The 5,449-nt window shown below is 35.1% G+C and overlaps 1 long non-coding RNA gene across 1 annotated transcript; it reads left to right on the forward strand.

Annotated features, from left to right (window-relative positions):
• Positions 1 to 312: 312 nt before the first annotated feature.
• On the forward strand, positions 313 to 1,598 carry LOC146400957 (uncharacterized). Its single transcript, XR_014813563.1, has 2 exons — positions 313 to 624; positions 1,121 to 1,598. It is a non-coding gene; the product is annotated as an uncharacterized LOC146400957 (long non-coding RNA).
• Positions 1,599 to 5,449: the final 3,851 nt, after the last annotated feature.

Below are 5,449 nucleotides of genomic sequence, written 5' to 3' on the forward strand. Positions count from 1 at the left end.
TCTCACTAGCATCATCCTAGGATGTTAGATTTTGCAAGAAGTAAAATCATTCACTCCCTGAAAGTTGGAACAATATGGTTTAAACATCCTATTTTTTAATCAACATACAGGAGAATCAACCACTTCTCTAGCAGTGTACACAGTGGTGCCTGCCCAGAACTCCTCTCTCAGACAAAAGCACGCATGCCCCCAGATGGCCGATGCATTAATGGCCGATGACTCAGAGCTGAGTACCTCCTACCTCCTGGTGATTGACCTTGGCTGGAAAAATGCTTCCCCATTCCATCCAAAGTCACACCACTCTCAGGGGGGGCAGTCACATCCAGTGACTAGTCTAAGTTATAGGTATGAAGGCTGAGCTCTTTTACACTAATTCAGGAAGGACTGCACTGGGTCCAGAGCTCCTCTGGAAACAAACTGAAGCCTCTGTTATAACTGTATCTAAGGCTACCTTCTACTTCTTCTTACACTGCTTCTTTTACTCTCCTATAAATTTTAGTCCCCAAAGTATTCTACAATAAACTTCCTGCACAAAAATCTACTTCTTGGACTCTTCTTCCTATTGAACTTGAACTTCAGCATAAACCTGAAAGAGCTGGACCTGAAGGGCCTCTGTGTTTCCTGGTGAGTACACTTTAAAGATCTGAAGTAAGATTGAATTACCCTGAAGAGGCAGGAAAGGGATATTAGACGCTGTATGCAAAAGGGGAAGACCTGTGAGCTATTAAGAATAGCTTAAAAGAAATGTCTAGTTTAAATTTTGAAGAGGACCTCTCCTTAACATCTCAGTTTATTTTTGCTGAAAACACTATTGCTGATTTGATTCCTTGTTGAGTAGATTGCTATTTGGTAGAAATCTAAAGAAGATCTAGAACCTCCTTTAAGGTTAGAACACAGCCAAAAGGAAACTCTACAGGAGGGCACAACCAAATCCTGGTAGAACAGAGAATACTTTCCATATCTCTCTACTCTGTACATTTGTCACAGTATATAAGGGGTGGGCTTTGGTGGCATTCACAGGTAGAAGGAATATTTATGTAGGCTTCATTTGGCTATAAATAGAATTTATTGATTTAAATATGAACTGAAAATTAACCCTAATCTCCTTTTCCTTTTCCAGATTTGATTCCTGAGTGAAATCATAAAAATATTTATATTTCTTTGGCAATACTTAGAACAGATAACGTGAAACATGCATTACATTTGCAGCAACAGAAGTACTTATTTCCAACTACATCAACTCTTTCTGTTGACTGTCAGCTCTGCAATCAACTTTTTTTTTTTTTTTAATTGGGGGCAGGGGCCTAACAGTGATCAAGATCCTTAACTTGCTGCACCACAGGAGAACACCTGCAATCAACTTTTATATAATTCCCTTTGTAGCTCTTGCTGTGAAGCTTGCAAACTACAGTTCCCATATTCTCTTGTCATCTGTCTTCAGGTTTCACCAAAGGGCAGCTCAAGTGAGTTTGAGAACAAGGAAAGAAAGGAGAAGCCAGTTCCTTTCTACGTTTGGCAACAACTTCATCAGTGGCCCTTCCAGCACCTTCTAATATTTTATAATCATTATCCTGCATTAAACTCCTCTCTGCTTGAAATATCTAGAGTGGTTTCTATTTTTTTGACTGTTACTGAATATTCATAGAGGGTAGAAGGGCTATTATTTATGAGGTTAACTCTGTCTTTCAAGAGGATATTTTGGTCTATTAATGGACCTTGACTTTTTATAACATTATTGCAATTTCCAATTTCCTGACCTCAAAGAAATCACTGAACTTTTCTGAGATCTTGTTTTTTTAGGAAAATGCAATGCAGGGCTTGAACCTCATAAAATTTAAGGAAGCTCTTGACTTTAAATTTTATGAATCCAAGGAAACTACTGGGTTTTCACTAATCAAAGTTTTCTTGTTTGAAGGTCAGGCTCAAGAAACAATGGTAGAAGTGTCAGATGGTTATGGACTTACAGTATAATTATTTGGAGAATGCTTGGTATTTTTAACTCATGTGTCAGCAAGCAGTTTATCATATGACAGCAGCAGGGAATCAGAAATGTACTACATTTTAAAGGTATCATAAAGTACTTTACAAATTCAATAATAAGGGATTCCTACTTGTTTGACATATAAATTTGAGCTGTGCATTTTCCCCTAAAAGCCTAAAGCTAATAGAGTACAGTATTGACACTATATTCTAAGAAACTCTTAAGTAGCTAATCTTGCAATAAATAGAAAATGATTCATTGATCATAGACAGTAACTGATGTAACTGATAATCAAGATATGTACAAATGTCCTTCATAGAAAATAACCTGTTATGTGAATGCTAACAACTTAGATATTAACAACTCAAAAAATACTACTGCTGTCATTTAAATACATAACAAAATGTGGCCTAAATCTGCAATTTGTTAAGCATACATGTTTCAGAGCCACAGAAACTGCTGGGATCACGCTCAAGTCATGCATCTAGTGAGAGATCTTTCTTAGCTTCCTAACTACAAGGCTTCACCCTCATCAACTATCTTTTGTTTAAACTGTAATCATGCAAAATTACTGGGAGTGAAAGCTTTTGTTACTGGCAGTCACAGAATAATGTACAATATTGGAAAGGCCTTTGCCATTTCCCCAATTGATGTTCCAAGTCAGGATTGCATTTGAATCTATCATTGTCACCTGGTTGTCACACAGAGTCAAACATAAGCTGTGCATTTTAAATACTATTGCTACATATGCTGTTTCGTCTGTTTCAGCAAAGTAGCATACACATGTCTGAATTCATCACACATCAAGACAATGGTTTCAAACCTTCAAATTTGTGTTCAGAATATGCATGAATCACCTTAGAATTAAGCAATAACATTCCTAAATATAAGAAGTGATGTTACCTTAGAATTAATTGATCTTCAGTTTATTTTGGAAGCTAGCCATTTATCCATACTAATTCTTTCTTAAACCATATGGTCTGAATTTTGAAATTAAGACTGTTTATAAAATACAAGATTTATAATAGCTATTTCCTGAAATATTACGCACTGTTAAACAATCTCTACTAAACTCAGAAAAGATGGAATTATTCTAAAATAATATGCACACTTCAATTGTCATATATAATGACACATTCTAAAATTATGCAAATTACAATATGAGCAGGTGCATATAAACAGCACAGGCTAAGCATGGAACTGCATTATTTAAGTATCACAAACATTCATATTTATCTCTCCATTAATTATAGATTTTAAAAAATGATCTTATACAAACTCTAGTGAAGTATTCTGTTATCTCATATACCTTACAGGCAAAATAAAGAAAGATTCTTATTTCAGTGTATTAATTATCTATTATTACCTAACAAACTACCCCCAAACTTAATAGTTTACAACAAAAATTTTTGTGGGTCAGAACTTCAGGCACAGCTTACTTCGATCTTTAATACCAGGGTATTTCACGGACTACAGTCAAAATGTTTCTGGTCTGTAGTCATCTTATGTTTTGACTGGGGAAAGATTCTCTTCCAAGTTCACATAGTTGTTGGCAGGACATAGTTCCTCAAGGGTTCCTGGACCTCACTTCTTTGCAATCTGTTGGCCAGAGACCAACCTCAGATTCTTGCCACAAAATGTTCTCCAGAATGACAGCTTATTACATCGAAGCATTCAAACCAAGAAGGCAATAGAGAGATTCCTCTAGCAACACTGAAGTCACAATCTTTTGTAACCTAGTAATAGTAGTAACAATTGACTGCTGCTATATTCTACTGGTTAAAAGCAGTCCCTCAAGGGACATAAGGATATATACATATATATATCAAATCAGAGCTACAGCTGCTGGCCTATATATATCACAGCCACAGCAATGTGGGATCCAAGCTGCATCGGCAACCTACACCACAACTCACAGCAATGCTGGATCATTAACCTACTTAGCGAGGCCAGGGATTGAAATCACATCCTCATGGATACTAGTTGGGTTCATTGCCGCTGAGCATAGGACCTCCTATATTTTTTAACAATACTCCCTTCCCCTTTTGAAAATCAATCTTTAAAATATGTTTTCCAAACATTAGCTTCTCCAGGTAATATTTCCCTACTATTTACATCAGAACTAAAGCCAGAGGGGCAATGCAAAAATATTCCTCCTCTATTAGAAATGGAAGCATATTTAAAGGAAAACTATTTCATCACCCTGGAGATAAAATAATCCCCAGAATAAGTAACCAAACATGTTTATAAGCAATGAATAATATACATTTTCACTTCACGTGCTTGAATTATTATTTCTCTCAATATAGTAGATAAGGGAAAACTGAACCTTAATCCCCAATATCCATGATTCATTTTCTGATAATAAAATTATGTATTTAAAGAGGTATGTACTTTTTCAAGTTAATAGAACATTATTAGTACACTTCACAATAGAAGCAAATTCCATATTCCAATCTCTTTTTAGCTTATGTAAATGACTGATAAGAAATGGATTCAGTATAATGAGTTATCAACAATGAATAAAACATTGAAGACAATGTGTGGAAAACATACATAGTCAGTATCTAATGTAATATTGTTTCCAATTGTAAAATAGCTGAGAAAACTTGCTTAATGTTAAGAAAAGATATATAAGGCCTAAAAGCATTAAATAGGTAACAAGACACCTGTTGTTGTTCATGTGTGTTAGCATAGATGGGTTAAAGCCACATTAATTTCAAGAAATTCCATAATGTGTTATCTGTGTATTTCCTCTAGGGCCAAAATCTACATTCAGATGCTGCCATTTTAAGAACAAGAATAGCAGAACGAAGCAGCAGATGAAAAAGCATGGAAAAAAGCATTCATCAGAGAGAGTGTTCTCTGGTGCTCACCTTCCTCCCTCTGTGGTTTCAAAGTCACAGATTTTCCCTGCACTCAGCCAGGTGTGGTCTGGAAGTTTGCAGATTAGCAAACTTATCTGTAAAGTAATTGTTTTCTTCAACATAAACTGAAACATACACTCTGTTAACATATAAAGATATGTTGATTCCCATTATAAAATATATTTCTATAACATGAGAAAGATATAAAATATTCTTCTGTTTAGTTACAATGTAAATGAATTATTTGGCTAAAAAGTGAACAAAATATTTTGCTGTTTGATGTTCCTTCTCTATCTACATCCTTTGAGGTTTTTCCCTTGGAAAATTTAACATCAACTTTTCATCTAATATTTCATCTTCTAACTCGGTACTCTATTATACTCTTTTTCTTTTGTTTTGTTCTTATTGTTTCTTAATGATTTTTATTTTTTTCATTATAGTTGGACTACAATGTCCTGTCAATTTCTACTATACAGGAAAGTGACCCAGTTTCTCACACACACACACATATATACACACATTCTTTTTCTCACATCATCCTCCATCATGTTCCATCATAAGTGACTAGATATAGTTCCCTGTGCTATATACAGTAGGATCT

The sequence above is a fragment of the Sus scrofa genome, chromosome 8, assembly GCF_054392235.1.
Source record: "Sus scrofa isolate SSC_HxYL_T2T_F1_AM1 chromosome 8, Sscrofa_HxYL_maternal_Yorkshire_Landrace_v2.0, whole genome shotgun sequence".
In the NCBI taxonomy this organism is placed as follows: Eukaryota; Metazoa; Chordata; class Mammalia; order Artiodactyla; family Suidae; genus Sus; species Sus scrofa.